Below are 18,539 nucleotides of genomic sequence, written 5' to 3'. Positions count from 1 at the left end.
AATAGCATTGACATATATACACTACAAAATGTAAAATAGATAGCTAGTGGGAAGCAGCTGCGTAGCACAGGGAGATCAGCTCGGTGCTTTGGGACCACCTAGAGGGGTGGGATAGGGAGGGTAGGAGGGAGATGCAAGAGGGAGCGGATATGGGGATATATGTATACATATAGCTGATTCATTTTGTTATACAGCAGAAACTAACACAACATTGTAAAGCAATTATACTCCAATAAAAATGTTAATAAAAAAGAAATCCCAAATCACCCAGAAAACAGAGCAACAAAAGTATAAACGTCCCTTTAAATCTCTACCGTTGATTATATAAGGAGGAAAGGAAAGGGATGAGCTCTCAAGTCCATAATTGCTCTTTTAGACAATAAAAGATTTTCCTGACATTAGTACCATGTGCTGAAGATTGCATCTTCTTTTTTTCCCCCTATAACTGGAAATCAGTAGTTACACAGAGGCATTGGAATCTACGTCTATTTATACAAACCACCTTTTCACGGCTATTTTTTAAAACACAAAAATAAAAGTTTGCTGCTTTCACAGTTTTGATCAGTGGGCTCCAGACTTCCTTGTCTCTATTGCCTTTGCTATATGCAGAAATTCACTTTGCCCATTTAGAAAAAAAAAAAGTTTAAATTTTCTGGTGCAAGAATGCATATTTCCACAATATCGGTGCTCTCACTGAAACTGAAGGTAGTCATCAGTTAGATCCATTAAACTACAGCTTGCTTAATAAATAATAAACTATAACCTGCCTTCACTGATCAAGCTTGCTTTAATTGTTTTTACAAAAACTTGCATGTCTTCCAAGCATCATGTAGTCTAAAAAATAAAATGTTTGGCCAAATTGTTTGTCAGGAACTTGGAGTCTGCCATTATCCAGCTCGAGCTCAAGCTGGTTAAGACTGGTTGGGATCACAGACCAACAGAGCATGTGCAAGTGTCCGATCTGACCTTTTGATATCAGAGGACCAAAAACTCCACCCTCAGAACTTGCTAATGCCACCGTTCTCTGAACATGCGTCCCATGCAAAAGCCTGTAGCTTAGTTTTGCCCAAGCAGAATGACCATTACCTCACCTTTTTCTTACCTCCAGTTAACATGCTCCCCACACCTCAGACCACCCTGCTTCTTTATCCCATAAATATTCTGAGCCCCCTGAGTTCAAGGAGGTGGATTTGAGATTTTTTCTCCCATCTCTTCACTTGCCTGCTTCAAGAATAAACCCTTTCGCTGCTGCAATCCTTGGTGTTTCAACTTTTGGTTTGCTTCGCATAGGGCAAACAAACCTAGTTCAGTACATCACCATTTCTCCAGGTTAAGAATGGCTTTTCTACCACAGATAAACCTCATTAATGCATACACTGATTACTCAGAATTTTTAGTAACTCAGATACATTATGTACTCCTCTGTTAGAAATAAAAGTAAATTACATTCAAATGGATTAAGAACCAATGAGAATAGGTAAAGAACAGTAGCTGAATATTATGTCTTTGAATTTTAAAACTCCTTTTTCCATTGACCAAAACCCATTTCTCAAATTGTAAAGAGAAATATATGGCTTCCACATCAACAATTAAAGTGCTAAATAGATATAACTCATATTTCCTATAATACACCAGTAAGGAAATTAGAGGAATGAGGGCAATATAGAGAGTCCCATAGAATCAAGGAATATGATTATCTTTCCTCTGAGCCCATAAGTGAAATCCCTGTAACCCATCAGCCCCCAAATTCCTCCTTTTCTTATCTCTAGAATTTCAAAGGCAGTTAAGATCAGAGTCTGGAATAGGATACAGTATTAGAGTACTCAAGTCTTGCTTCTTCTTTAGGTAATTTACACAGCCTACCTAAGACTTAAGTACCTTATCTGCCAAATAACAATTACTTTGAGGATTAAAAGGAATAATGTACATGAGGCCTAAACACAGCATCTGGTATAAAAATTCTCTTAGTTACTCCACTCTTTTCTCCCTTCCCTCACTCCAGTTCTCCTTTCTCTGTGTTCCTATCAGTTGTTGTTGCATTGCTATCACTCCTCCTGGCTGTGGCTGTGGTACCAGGGGCTTCCTGAGGATTCACATGTAGTAAAATGGTGGCATCAGAGTTCTTACCTGCTGCTACTATTTTACTACCAAGTGGATCCTGAATATAAAGGCAATGCAAGAAGATTTAGGCTTAGGAGGAAAGACCAAATGTTGGATTCCTGAGAGTCTCAGAAAATCTCCATGTATTTCATTGGTGCCAGTTTGGGTCCATGCCTATGTTTCTAATCAGTTGCTGTGGTCAGGGGACTGAAATTATTAATTGGCTCAGATCTAAATCCCACATTCCACACCTAGAGAAATTGGGAATGCTCTACCAAACCATATGGACCAAGTAAGGGAAGGAGTAGATCCCCAAATGACTGTTGCCAGAGTAGGGTGAATGGATGCAGAGGAGATAAATCCTCATATCTTATATCTCCCCATACTCACTTCTCTTTAGTGGCTATGTAATGCTCTTACTCAAAGTCTTCTAAAGATTCCACAATACAAGTATTTACATATATAATCCAAAGTGTCTGCTGCCTGGGTACTCTCAAGCCTTTTAGCTTTGGGGGAACTCATTGCTTTCAAAATTAAATAAAAAGAATTAAGTCCCCATCCCATGTCCTGGGGGAAGTCCAGAACTCTCCCAAAATATCTCACATATTCTGATGGGGAGATGGCATCTCCTCATCATCTCTCATTGGGGCAATACTCATTCCTTACTTTCTCACTTTCTGCAGCTACTATCTTCTTTCCATACCACTTGAGCTCTTGTCTTTTACTCCTCAAACTAGAATGTGGTTTGTAAATGTTATTAAAATTTTAGGTAGAATAAGAAAGGGTCTCGGAAATGTGTAGATCAAGGAATAATTCAAAACTGAATTTGAGAATTATTCTTAGAAGTTCCTTGGCCACATGCCAAAGTTGGATATTTCCCTCTATTCCACATTTTAATACTCACAAAACTCTATCTCCCCAACCCATCAGGAAAATTTTTAAATATTCCTTCCCACTATATGCAGAGAAGTTTATCTCCACATCCCCATTCAGTGGAGTGTGTCTTTAATTCATCTGATAATATAAACCTGATGTAGAATAATGGCAACTTTTTCAATATTTAATTTCCTTATGATGAATTTAATTCCTTAGGTCTAATACTCTACTAAAGCAGGAAACAAAGATATATTAAAACACATTTTATTGGCTCTTTGCAATTTCAAATTTTAAAATTAGAAGAACAATACAAAACACCTGCTACACAGTCCCATGATTCTACAGCCCCAGAAGTTGTTAGTGGGTTTCTCCCACTGCGTTTATACATAAATTGTGTCTGCCAGTCAAGATTAATTCTCCATCTCAAGGCTTCACCAACTTAAAGAGTTAGAGTATATCCTTTGCCAATTCTGTCCCCATTAATCTCATAGCTGTTGTTCCATTCCTCTTCTTCTGAGCCACAAAATATTATCATCATATCCATGAAAGTTAGTATATTCTCTAAGAGGACACCTACTCCAGTGTCCTGCTTCCACACAGGAAGCTGTTAAATGTAATGCAATATTACTGTTCACATATATCGTAACTAAGATTCAGACATATAGTTGGCTTATAGTAAGTTGCAGGAGAAAGACAAGAACTTTATCTCCTGATTCCTGGCACTGTGCTTTGACTCAGTAGACTCAGTAGATTATAGCAAGCATGCCAATAGATGTGAGTTACGTCTTGGTGTTACTGCTTCCCTCCTACATCTTGGTGTTACTGCTTCCCTCCCAGGTTTTGGCAGTCCTTCATTAATCACAGATGTGTTTCTATCTAGTACTTTCCCTGCACTGTACTTTCTGAAAGTCACAGTGTTTTTTTTTCTTTTGTTTCTGCACCCTGAGGCTGTGCTAAGGCTGCCATCATGGGTCCTAAAATAAATTTCAAGCCACTCTCCAGATGTCTTTCCGAAAAACTCTAAGCCAGTAAGAAAAGATAGTCAATGCCTGATCCACAGTAAACTTCACTGGCTATTTACCAGAAAATCCATATGTTGCTGATCAATATATTGCTTCATATTTGAGGTTCTTTCAAGAGTCCAGCAAATGCATTTTCTTTTCTCTTTACACTGATATTGGGTTTGTGTGTCACAGTTTGTGTGTAACGGTTCTTGTATTCAACTGATTGCTATCCTTCTTATACTTTAAAAAAAAACAAAAAAAAAACCTAGAGGTTCTGGGCTGTACTAGGTGCTAAGCAGTAGCTTACATAGAAAAAAGCATGACTTACTACATGACTAGAAGCCCCTCCTATGGAGACAGCACAGTGGCTAAGCCAACTGACTTTCTAGTAGAGCTGCCTAAGTTCAAACCCCATTTCTACCACCTAGTAACTGTACAGCCCTAGCAACTCAATTTTCTCATCTTTCAGATTTGGGTTCACAGTACCTACCTCAAAAGAGTGTAGAATTAAATGAGTTAATATATGACTTAAATGAGCTAATATATGAAAAAAGACTTAGGAGAGTGCCTTGGATACATAAGTCATCTTTGAGTGCTTACCACCATTAATTCTTATTAACTGGATTGAAACAGCAACATAGGCTCAATACTACTTTTTAAAGTCTGAAATCATTTTCATTATAAAACACAAAACTTTGCCTCTTTTCTAGGGAAAAATATTCCCTCTCTATTTTTTTCAACCTTAATTCATTCATTTCACAAGTATATATTGAGCACCCAAGTACCGTGTATTAGAGGATGTACCAGGGGTATTGTACTGAACAAGAGAGCTAAGCTCCCATGAAGCATTAGTTCTACAGGAGAAAATATAAATACATACACAAATAAAAATGACCAAAATAATATCTGAAGTAATAGATCTGTGTGGAAAATAAAATGGGGTGATTCAATAGGTGGGTGTAGGGGGCAGCGTCATGGTGAGGGAGCTGAGATCTGAATAAGAAGATTGCTCTGTAAAGACTAGGTTGAACACCCTGCAGCAGAGGGAAGAGCTAGTATCAAGGAGCAGAAAGGCGGCCAGTGTGGCTGGAGAGGAAAAAATGGGAGATGATGTCACAGATGCGGCAAACAGCCAGATTATTTAGAACTTTATAGACACTAGTCGAGTTTACACTTTACCCTAAATGAGATGAGAAGCCATTGGAAGGTTAGCATGAGGAAGGATGTGATCTAATTTATAATTCTAAATGGTCACCTTGGCACCTGGGCAGAAAACGGATCATAGAAGAAAGAAAGAGGAAGGTAGAGCTGCTGAGAGTCTGCTATAGTCAGGTGAGAGATGATTCTAACAGTGGGAATGGGCAGATTCTGGATGTATTTTAGAGTTAGAGCTGCCAGGCTTGGAATGGATGTGAAAGTGGGGATGAGAGACAGATGGAGATAAAGAATGACTCTGGGTTTTGACTTGAGAAACTATATGGGTGCTGATTTTTATTTTATTTTTATTTTTTTAACATCTTTATTGGAGTATAATTGCTTTACAATGGTATGTTAGTTTCTGCTGTTCTATATAACAAAATGAATCAGCTATACATATACATACATCCCTGCATCTCCTCCCGTTTGTGTCTCCCTCCCATCCTCTCTATCCCACTCCTCTAGGCGGACACAAAGCACTGAGCTGATCTCCCTGTGCTAAGCAGCTGCTTCTGATGCTGATTTATTGAATTCAGAAGACTAAGGTATAAATATGGGGGAGAAAATCAAGTGTTCTTTTATGATATTTTATTTTGACCACATGTACTGAACAAGTGACATTTATATCTTTGTAGCTTGAAAATATACTTTAAAATTCTGTTTTTAGTATTCTGAAACTTAAACATTGACAAAACTAATTCTAACTGACCAAAGAGACAAATTCACCTTTCCTTTACTATCTAAATTATGTGTTCCATCTGTACATCTATAACACTAAAATTTAAAGAATGTCTGCAATCCATTTTCCCGAAGAGCTTTCTGTTGATTTTTAGGAAGCATGAACTCAAGAGAACTAAAAACCATACCTGCTTAACTTTCATGGTACCAAGCCCACAGCATGACTTAAAACAACATGGAATAAATGAATTTAATTGTGCTGATGACAATAGCAGACAAAACATGTACTACACAGGAGCTAATAAAGTCTAGAACAGCTTATGAGCTGTTTTATACCATTTCTTAAACATTAAATAGTTTCCATTTCAAATGAGTCTTTTTTCTTTTATTTTAGATCTTCAAAAAGAGTACAATCAGTTCTGCTATTGTCTGAAAAACGGGAATTTGTTCCAATGCATTTGATATAGTAGACGATGCAAATTTAATGTTTGCTAATGCACCATTTCATCCATGAACATTAGATGAATGCAGAAAATGCACCCAATTGACCCAAACCACATAGGAATACACAAAACACTCATACTCGAACATCTGCCAGCCACCTCAGTTGACCAGCCTGGGTTATGAGACACACCCATCCACATCTGCTATTAGAACTTCCCATCTGATTTCAGATAACACTCATTCTACCACTTCACAGTAACTCACAGGCTGCAACCTTTCTGATGCCCACAGGAAAACATCAGGTTTGGTTCAAGGTAAAGTGCCATATTTATTGAAGTATTTATATATTTCCTAACCACTTAATATGCATAAAACGGTGCTACCACTTTATTCGGTTTCTAATTTTTTTATGTGTCACTGACATAGTTTCTGAGTGTAGTACTGCTAAACGCTTTCTTCCATAAGCCCTGGAACACATATAGCAGAATTGGCTATATTGAAATATATATTTGAAATGTAAGTTCAGTCTTTCTGGGTTAAGTTCCTAAAACTAAGAAAACATCTAAGATCATCAGAATGATTAGAGAAATCTAATTATAGTTTCTCTGAATCATAAAGTGTGTTTAGTAACAATGCTTACAATGAAAAAGCTTTTGCAAGCTTAAGAAGCTCACAACCGTCTGACTGGATACTACATATCAGGTATTATTTCATTCACAAAAGTATGTTCATTTCTATATTATTTGAGTATTTAATTTTTGTACTATCTTTTTATCTTTTTTTTTACATGTCATACTTACTTACAAAAGAGTGAAGAAGTAACTAAAGAGTTCGTTTTAAAAGAGTCCATTTTGTGAAGTGTGTGTGTGTGTGTGTGTGTGTGTGTGTGTGTGTGTGTATTGGGGATAATGTTATAAGTGCAACCTAAATCTATCCTCATAGAAAAGTGTGAGTGTTGCCTAAATGTTGGATATTGATAGTGAATGGAAAAGAGAAAGGGAAGGGAAGGGAAGGGAAGGGAAGGGAAGGGAAGGGAAGGGAAGGGAAGGGAAGGGAAGGGAAGGGAAGGGAAGGGAAGGGAAGGGAAGGGAAGGGAAGGGAAGGGAAGGGAAGGGAAGGGAAGAAATTTTACTCTTTCAATCCCTAAGAAACTAAGAAAACCACTGCTTGAAAAAAAATTTGAGAGTGGAGTAGAAAAGTCTTAGTGTTCATTAAAATACTATGAAGCTCTAATAAGCCAGACATACAAATGTGGCATATTTTTTGAAAAAAAAAAGAATAAAATATTAACATCAAGAGTCTTGAAGACTATTTCATTCTGAAGCCCTTGAGCTTTAAGCAGGTGTCCCTTCAAGCTGTACCTAACTAGTTCGGTGTGTGGGTGTGTACCAGAGACTCCTGTCCACTAGGGGCTAGACTTTCACCAATAAACTGCATTTAATTACAGCACTTACATAAAGTCCTATTTAACCGGCATACAGATAGAAAGATTTTTTTGTTAATACTGAAATGTATTTATGTTCTGAGGTAACTTTTATTGAGTTACAATTAACATACAATATTATATTAGTTTCAGGCATACAACCTAGTGATGTGATATTTTTATACATTACAAGGAGATCATCATGAAAGGTCTAGTTACCATCTGTCACCATACAGAATTATTATAATATTATTGACTATATTCCCTGTGCTGTACATTACATTCCTGTGACTTATTTATTTTAGAGCTGGAAGTTTGTACCTCTTAATCTCACTTACCTATTTCATCCATCCCCTAACCCCCTTCTCTCTGGCAATCACCAGTTTGTTCCCTGTATCTATGAGTCTGTTTGCTTTGTTTTTTAGATTCCACATATATATGAGATCATATGGTATTTGTCTTTCTCTATCTGACTTCTTTCACCTAGCATAATACCCTCTATGTCCATCCAAGCTGTTGTACATGGCAAGATTTCATTTTTTATGGCTAAGTAATATTTCAGTGTGTGTGCATCTGTATATACAGCACGTCTTTATCCATTCATTTATTGATGTACCTCAGATCAGTTTAATAGTTCCAAATGAATTTACTCAAATATGTATATTCTCAAATAAAACGCTACTTCAGGAAGTTTATATTGTGATATTAAAACACTTTCATCATTGAAGCATTTATTTTCCGTCTTTTTCATCTATCAGCTTTATGAGAACTAAAGACTATCATGTACCAATCATGCTTAATTAACATCAAACAATCAAGTACTCTTGGTGTATCACTGTTATGCAAATGTATTAGAAACAAAAGAAGACTATAAGTGTTTCTAATTTTTTTTGGAATTCACTCATTTATCAAATATTTATTCAGTTATTTCTGGATACTGTGATTTGGGAATGACTTATATTTTGTGGTTTTTCGGCCAGTTTTCTAAAATAGGGGGGTGAATTTTAAGTCACAAAGGTAATTTTTAAATTTAAGATTTATTTATTGAGTGCCTATGGATCCTGCTCTAGCAATATAAAGATGAAGAAGATAAGAACCCTATCTCAAGCTAGTCAGTCTCATTAGAGAGACACACAGGTAAATAAACAAGATCCTCCCAAAACAGTGACATTTCCTTTGCTATAAAAAGGGTGGGTAAAGGGCAGGAGTACCATATAACGCAAGGTGTGAAACAGTTAAGATCCATGGCTTTGGAGTCAGAGATACTGGCTCTTCTGCATGATTCTCAGTACACTTTTAGCCACCCTCAGTTTATCCACAGAGAATGAGGAATGGCAATTCCTACCTCACAGAGTTAACTGAAATAATACATGTAGAACTTCAGTACAGCACTGGCACATACTAACTGTTGAAAAAATGGTATTTTTTTACAATCGAGCACTAGGGAAGCACAGAGTAGGGTACCAAGAAGAAACATACTTACTGATCAACATATGATGGACAAAGGAGGGTAGCTCCTCAGTGTACCAAGAGTCATCTACTTTGGATGTTCACCACATTAGAATTTTAGGGTTACACTGAGATAGATAAATATGTACATGTGTGTGTATGTTTGTGTGTTTGTGTGTGTGTGTGTGTATATATATATATATATATATATGTATCTGTAAGAAGCATAACCACTTTATAGCATAGAGTCTATTTTGAAGCTATAAAAACAGTAATATCATAGAACACTCTCAAGAGGAATGAGTTGGTCAAGTTCTGCCAAGGAAGTTCTCACAAGAAGGCATTATGAAATGTCTTTATTCCTCAGAATTTGACTTTAAAATGTTCCCACTGGAGTCCAATGGAAGTTTTATGAGAGTAAAGGATAGAATTAGGTCTTGTATATTTTTAAAGGGTCATTCAAAAAGGCAAAGTCTAAATTTTTTACAGATGGCAGAATAAGGACTGATGCAGCTGGCCAAAACTGACCTTTTACAATTTTCAAAAGCAAATGTTTACTGAAAAAGAACTCTACTATACTACCAATTGGGAAAAAAAATGCTGGATGCTTATATTGGACAACTCAGTACACATTCACTGCCAAACACGTTTATACAAAATCAATAATAATATTTTCCATAGTACCTGTTTTCAACCTCCTCTCAAAAATTTTGTGCTGTAGTTGCTTTCTCTTAAACACAAATATGTTTCTGAGGAAAAACAACATTTTCAATGAGAAAAGGCTTGTGAAAGGACATGCATTTTAGGAATCTTACTGTTAGCTTCACAGTCTCTACCACAATGGTGCAAGGCAAGGGTGAGGATGATCAATTTTGCCAGGTCTTCTGGATAGTGAATTCAGAACTGATTTTAAGTTCTTCCAGAATGGAACTCCTTTTAAACTTCTTTCAAAATACAACTCCCTTTTTTCAAAGAGGTAGAGGGGTTTCAGAAATTTTTATGCCCTTTTGGATGTTAAATAAAACTCTTAAAAAATAAAATTTTGATGAGTTGAGTGAAAAAGAAATATTAAAATCCATCAAATGTGGATGGGAAAAATTAAAGTGGTTTGTCACAATATATTTTGGGTTTGATGAATTTTAAAAATTTAGTAGGCAGCACATATACTAAAACTGGAATAGTACAGAGAAGATTATCATGGCCCCATGCAAGGATGACAAGCAAATTAGAGAGGTGTTCCATATTTTAAGAAGTTTTTAAAAACACATGTAATAACAATGGTTTTAAGACTACTACTTGCATCCTACTTGAGAAGAGTTTTGTTTTGTTTTGAGAATGGACGTGATATCCATTCTGTAATGAATTTAGAGGAGTGTCTAGAAACACATGTAATAAAGATTGTTATATAGTGCTATGTGCGCCAAAGGAAAAAAAAAAAGTTGGGGGAAAAATTTAAACTGTGAACTCAAATTATAAGTAGGATTACTCATCCCCACAATAGCCATAGTTTAGAACTTTCTTATCTTCTTACTTATTAAGTGGGTTTCAAGTATTCTTTTGATATGCAGATTTTTAAAACATTTTGTTCCATGGCTGATCATCAGAAAATCAGAAACATTGTGATTTCCTTTCTTAGGAGAAAATAAATTTAATAGTTATTCAGACACCACTTAATGTATACAAAGTGACACTGGCACCTAATCTAAGTTCCCCCAAATGGCCTTCTTCTGTTAAGAATTGCACAAGTCTGTATGGTTTTAAAAACAATAATAAGTGGATAGTTTGAAGTGTAAAATAGTACCCCCACTTTGGAGAAAGGTTTGACACTTTCTTATAAAGTTAAATTGCCCTTGTTCTCTGGTCTAGCAATTCCACCCCTAGATCTTTACCAAAAAAATAAAAACACATATCCACAAAGCTTTAGTCGTAAGTGGCAAAAACTGGAAACCCAAATTCCATCAAGAGGAGAATGGACAAATTTTTTACATTCATACAGTGCAATACTATTCAGCAGTAAAAAATATAGTAATATACACAACAACATGAATAAGTCTAACAGATGTTATGCTGAGCAAAATAAGCTGAACATAAAAGGGTACACAGTTCCATTTATATGAAGGACAATATTAGACAAAACTAAGTCAACAGTTTTAAAAATCAGAAAAGTGTTTGCCTCTGGATAAAGGAGAGGATCAACTGGGAAAAGACGTGAAGGTACTTGCTGGAATGATGGCAATATCTGTTCTTCATAGGGGTGTAGGTTAATGGGAGCTACATGCATTGATCAAATTGTACACTTAAAATGTGTGCATTTTACTATAGATTAAGTTTAAGTTGAAAAACAATAAATGTATATATTTTTAAAGATTTTTTAATAAATGTCAGGCAAATAAATCAAAAGAAGTATGGCTTCTTTTATGTGCATTCCCATATCACTGTTTGTGAACTTAGGTGGTTCTAACAACAAAATGAACAGATTTAACTCTGCAACTGTGCAGCATTTTTCTAACTGGTCTATTTTCCAGAAGGCAAGAGCTTGTCTTTTTTTTTTTAATTTAAATTGTTTGTAATACAGCACATAAATTGCCATTAAACATGGCAATGCAATGAGAACCTCTAGAAGAAACAGGTGGGATCACTTCCCATTTTTTTTCCTTATGACTTTGAGAATAAATCTCCTCCAAATGACACCTTTCTCCTTCAAACACTTCAGTTGTATATTTTATAACTTTTACATATGTCATTTTTACATGACAGTCACAGCTCCCACCTGGAGTTTTGCAACACTGTCCGCATGTTACATTTTTTTTAGAATATGCATGTTTTATTCTGAATAATTTTGCATAATAAAAATGAAAGTACAAAATAATTAACACAAAATATTTTAAAAAGCTAAAATAAATCAAGAAAGGAAAAAGCAGAAATGCAATCCATGGCAGAGTCTCCAAAAGTCACATAAAAGTTCGAAAACATCCTTCCAGTTTCACTAATGGAAAGACTTAAAGGTCAAACTGAAATCCCAATGTCAAGGGTCTAAAATAATATATGTACTACATACTACCTAGGCAATTAATATTGATGTTGAGGTATACAGATTCAACAAACTTTTTAAAATTATGTAAATGGTTTAATAGCCACAGAGATTATAACTAACAAGCTGAGAAAAACTTAAAGAATACTGAGATCCCTATTAGACATTACAAAAAAAGATTGATCTTTTTCATTGACTTGCACATTCATTCATTCCTTGTTTGTTCATTCTATCAACAAATATTTATTGGGCATCTATTATGTACAGGAGGTTCTAAGGGTTTGGAATATGTAGGAGACAAACAGATAAAACTGTCAACTTTTCAATATAAGATAGAATGTTTGATATTATACTAAGGGTAAAAAGGCAGGGAAACGAGATATAAAGTTAAGGGAAGAGGACTGAAATTTTTAATAAAGTAACCAGTAAAAGCCTACTGGTAAAAGTGGATTTTGAGTAAGGACCCAAAAGAAATGAGAGAGCTAGATTTGCCAATACCTGGGAAAGAGCAGCCCAGATAGCAAGAAAACCAATGCAAAGGCCCTGAGATGGGACAACACCTGGCAAGTTTAAGAAGCTGAAAAGCAGCCCTTATAGCTGAAGCAAAGGGAAGAAGGAGAGAAAGGGAGAAGGTAAGAAAAGAAGCACTGTGAGCTAGATCAAACAGGGCTTTCCAGGCTGTTGTAAAGAGTGGTTTTTATAGTGCTTGGGATGGGGCCACTGAAGGTTGAAAGCAGAGGGATGACATGGTCTGACTTCCATTTTAAGTAGATCTTTCTGGCTTCTCTTTAGAGGATAGAATGGGGAGGGTCAAGGGTGAAAACAGGAAAATCATTTAAGAGGCTACTGCAATAATTCAGATAGAATGAGATATGATAGTAACTTGGAACAGGGTGGAAGCAGTGGAGAGTGGAGAGAAACGGTCGAGTTTTACATATATTTTGAAAGTAGAGTTAAGATCTGTTGGCAGGTCAAATGTGGGGTGTGAAAAAAGGACTCAAAGATGAATGTAAGGTTTTTGGACTAAGCAAATGAAAGAATATTGATTTCTCAATTTGGGTTAAGTCCTTGGCATATTAATGGAATTATACCCACTTGACAAGAGGGGATTACAGTAGGAAAAAACCTGCTACTAAGAATAAAACAAATAAAAACCCTTTCCCTATGTCTAGGGAACATAAAATACAATAATATTTATGCAGTAATCTTTATGCAATCAAATTGTGTTAAATATATCACTAATTTGTAGTGTTCATTATTCAATAAAATTGATATGGAGGTCAATCGTTAGCTCTGAGTCAGAGAGAACTAGGTTGAAATCCAAAGTCCACTACTTTAAGCTGTGGATATTGCACAAGTTATTTAACTTCTCTAGATCAGTTTCTTCACATCAAAACTAGATATACAAATACCAACTTAGGTTCTTGTTTGAATAATTTAAAATATCTGTCATCTTTTAGGTACCTAATAATAGTAGTTGTGATTATTATTTCCCATTGAGTCAAATTCTCTAATTTACTTTGGTAGTATTTGAATTATTTTAACTTGAGAATCCAGTATATTATTTAAAAAGGACAAATAATAAATATTTATTGTTGGATAAAAGGTTATTTTGAGTATTTATCTATATGAATGAAATTTAGAAGATTTGAATTTAGTTTCAAGAACATTTCTTCTTTAGCACATAACTGCTTACTATCAGTGGTAAAAGTTAATCTGTGGAAGTAGGCTCATTAAATATCATCCCAGTCATCTCTTCTCTTACCTTCTCTACCATAAAGGTTTCTGTTGCAGCTCAAGGTAAAACATGGCATAGTTCTAACCAATAAAATGTAAGGAAATCTCCTGGGTAAGGCTTCCAGAATGGTTTTTGTTTTCCCAGTAAAAAAAGGGACAGTCTCAGCTGATACATCTCTTTCTCTCTCTCTCTCTCTCTCTCTCTCTCTCTGTCCCCTTTACATCATTGTCTTTCCCCTTCATCCCTTCCTGAAATGTGGATAAAATGCCTTGACGTCTAGCAGCCATTTGGGGATTATTAGGTAATAACTATGAGAAGAAAATGCAACACTCTGTGCATGGCGATGAAATGAACACAGAGATGAAAATAATATGTACCTCTGAAAAGATCATTGAGATGTACTAATTGTGAACTATCAACCTCCAGACATCCTATTTTGTGAGAAAAAATTAAAACATACTTAAGCCACAGTAGTCAAGTTTACTTTTACTTGTGGCCAAATATATTTCTAACTGATTCACTACTTTTCCTTATATTAGGCAAGCAATATAGATGCCACTTTGTTCCTTTAAATTTTATCTTGACTTTTTTTTCTAGTAAGGTACACTGTTATTACTTTCCCATTCTCCTATTTAAATTATGTAAGCTATTTTTGGGAAAAAATTTTTTCTGAAAATACACCCATGTGTTTCTCACAGAATCGTTTAGCAAACTTATGTGAAATATATACATACATGTAACTAATGCTTCTAAATGAAGAAGAATTTTTAAACCAAATTAACATCACAATATAGGAATTTTTAAAATATTCATGTAATTTTTTAAAAAGCTAATAACTGCTCTCAGAGAATTGATAAATATTCCTTAAAGGTTGAAAACAGTTTTTCTCCATTTTAAAAAGGTGGTTTTTTTTAGTCTGTTTATCATAGAAGGAAATAAATGTAAAGTACACTTTTAACCTAGAGCTGTGTTTCTTCCTCTAAAGGAATAAATATGATGTCAATGGTAGCATTAAGGCATATCGAAATGGCTTCCTAAGAAAATCAAGCTTATGTCCCAAATGGCCACTCTCACTGGCTTTTTCTTTGCTTTCCTTCCTTCTTTTCCTTTCCTCTTTTCTTTTTGGCCCGCTACATGGCAATTGCAAAAAAAGGAATAAAAGCGGAGATAGAAAGTGACCTTAATTTGCCCACATCACGTAAGGCTAGCAACCTATAAGTCCCATTTGCAGTAGTTTTATTTAAAGATAAATACTACACAGGAAGTGCATTTTATAGTGATAATACTGATGATGCAAGAGTAATATAGGTTGACTAAGTGAAGAATCACTTTTCTGAAAAAAGAACACTTTAGGCAAAATCTTTAGATATTAAATTATTTACACATTTCTATTTATAGATGGTCAAAAATGGTTAAAATAGTTCATATGACAAGGAACTTCTGGAAAAGAATATTTCTGGCCGAAGCACCCAAAGTTAGTTATAATGATCAAGGTATTTGTTTATTTGTTCTCTCCATTTGCTATCATCCTCTCAGGCCAAACATTCAATGGTCAAGACTATTAAACTTCATTATAAGAACTCAAATGCATACATCTGAGATTTGATTGAGTACCACAGCAAATGTATTGCTTTCTCTCGCTCTCTCTCTCTCTCTCTCTCTCTCTCACACACACACACACACACACACACACACACACAGTACTCTTTGGCAGATTTCTATGTAGTCAAAAGGAATGGGAATGTGTGTGTATATGTGTGCGAGAGAGACAGAGAGACATAAAATGAAAACCTGATGTAAATAAAATGCTAGAAAAAAAAAAAACTCTTCCAAAAAGTTTAAGAGAACACTTCCAAACTCATTTCATGTGGCCAGCATTACCCTGATACCAAAGCCAGACAAAGACACCACAAGACAAGAAAACCACAGGCAAATATCCCTGATGAATATAAATGCAAAAATATACAACAAAATACTAGAAAACCAAATCCAAACATATTAAAAGGGTTATGTACCATGACTAAGTGGGATTTATCCTTGGGATGCAAGGATGGTTCAACATACAAAAAACAAGTAATGTGATACACCACATTAACAGAATAAAGGATAAATATCACATGATCATCTCAATAAATTCAGAAAAAGCATTTGGCAAAATTCAACACTCTTTCTCAACAAACTAGGTATAGAAGGAATGTACCTCTACATATAATAAAGGCCATTATGACAAAACCATGGCTAACATCTATCCCAATGGTAAAAACTTGGAAGCTTTCCTCTAAAACATGGAAACATGGCAAGGATATCTACTCTTGCCACTTCTCTCTAACATAGTTCTTGAAGTTCTACTCAGGGTAATTAGTCAATAAGAAAAAACAGGCATCTTAATCATGAAGGAAGAAGCAAAATTTTCCCAATTTTCAGATGACATGATCTTACATAGAGAAAACCCTAAAGACTCCATTTAAAAAAAAAAACTGTTAGAACTAATAAACAAATTCAGTAAACCTGCAGGATACAAAACCAACACACAAAAATCAGTTGAATTTCTATACACTAACAATGAACTATCTGAAAAGGAAATTAGGAAAACAATCCCATTTAAAAGAATACCAAAAAGAAAAAATACTTAGGAATAAACTTAACTATGTAGGTAAAGATTTGTATACTGCAAACTATAAAACACTGATGAAAGAAATTAAAGAAGAGAAAAATAAATGGTAAAACATCTCATGCTCATGGATTGGAAGACTTAGTTTTGTTAAAATGTCTATACTACTCAAAATGATACACAGATTCAATTCAATCCCTCTCAGAATCCCAAAGGCACTTTTCACAGAAATAGGAAAAAATTATAAAATTCACATGGAACCACAAAAGACCACAAACGGCCAAATCGATCATGAGAGAGAACAGAGCTGGAGGTATCACACTTCCTGATTTCAAAATACGTTACAAAACTACAGTAATCAAAAAAAAAAAAAAAGCATCGTACAGCTAAAGACAGACATATAGACCAACAAAACAGAATTGAGAACTCAGAAATAAATCCACACACATATGGTCATCCGATCTTCGACAAGGGTGCCAATATACAATAAAGAAAGGATAGTCTCTCTTTTCAACAAATGGTGCTGGGAAAACTGAATACCACACACAAAAGAATGAAACTGGACCCTTACACCATACACAAAAATCAACTCAAAATCAATTAAAGACTTAAGCATAAGACTCAAAGCTATAAAACTCCTAGAAGAAAACATACAGAAAGTTTCATGACACTGGTGTTGACAATGATTTCTTGGATGTGACACCAAAAGCACAGGCAACAACAAAAAAAATAAACAAGTGGGACTACATTAAACTAAAAAACCTCTGTATAGCAGACAATCAACAGAGTGAAAAGACTATGGAATGGGAGGAAATAGTTGGAAAACATATATCTTATAAAGAGTCAATCTCCAAAATATGTAAGGAACTCATATAACTCAATAGTAAAACAACAACAAAAACTAATAATAATCCCTTAAAAATGGGCTAAAGACTTGAATAGACATTTCTCCAGAGAAAACATACAAATGAGAAACAGGTATATTAAAAGGTGTTTAACATCACTAATAATCAGGGAAATGCATATCAAAACCACAATGAGATATCACCTCATACTTGTCAGGAAGGCTATTATCAGAAAAGAAAAAGACAAGTATTGGTAAGGAAGTGGAAAGATTGGAACCCTTGCACAATGTTGGTGGGAATGCAAAATGGTGCAGCTGCTATGGAAAACAGTATGGAGTTTACTCAAAAAATTAAAATTAGAAATGCCATATGAATCAGCAAACCCACTTCTGGATATTTATCCAAAAGAGTTACAATCAGGATCTTGAAGAGATATTTGCCCTCCTGTGTTCATTGCAGCAGTATTCACAATAGCCAAGATGGTGAAATAACCTAAATGTCCGTTGACAAATGAATGGACGAAGAAACTGTGGTATACACATACAATGGAATACTATTCAGCCTTAAAAAAAAAAGGAAATTCTGCAATATGCCACAACATGGATAAACCTTGAGGACATTATGCTAAGTGAAACAAGCCAATTACAGAAAGACAAATAAGTGTATGATTCCACTTATATGAGATCGCTAAAACAGTCAAATTCATAGAATCAAAGAATGAAATGGTAGCTGCCAGGGAGTAGGTGGAAGAGGAAATGGGAAGTTACTAATCAATGGGGATAAAGTGTCAGTTAAGCACAATGAATAAGCTCTAGAATCTGTTGTACAACATAGTACCTATACTCAGTAATAATATACTGTACACTTATAAAATTGTTAAGTGGGCTTCCCTGGTGGCGCAGTGGTTAAGAGTCCGCCTGCCGATGCAGGGGACACGGGTTCGTGCCCCGGTCTGGGAAGATCCCACATGCCGCGGAGCGGCTGGGCCCGTGAGCCATGGCCGCTGAGCCTGTGCGTCCGGAGCCTGTGCTCCGCAGTGGGAGAGGCCACAACAGTGAGAGGCCCGCGTACCGCAAAAAAAAAAAAAAAAAAAAATTGTTAAGTGAGTAGATCTTATGCCAAATGTTCTTTCTAAAATAAACC

General features: G+C 35.4%; 1 pseudogene; it reads left to right on the top strand.

The window, feature by feature from the left end:
* Window positions 1–10,321: 10,321 nt before the first annotated feature.
* LOC116757277 lies at window positions 10,322–10,419 on the top strand (annotated as a pseudogene).
* Window positions 10,420–18,539: the final 8,120 nt, after the last annotated feature.

The sequence above is a fragment of the Phocoena sinus genome, chromosome 7 (assembly GCF_008692025.1).
Source record: "Phocoena sinus isolate mPhoSin1 chromosome 7, mPhoSin1.pri, whole genome shotgun sequence".
Lineage (NCBI taxonomy): Eukaryota > Metazoa > Chordata > Mammalia > Artiodactyla > Phocoenidae > Phocoena > Phocoena sinus.
Note: the sequence above shows the minus strand (reverse complement) of the source record. Positions and strands in the feature narration are given on the sequence as shown.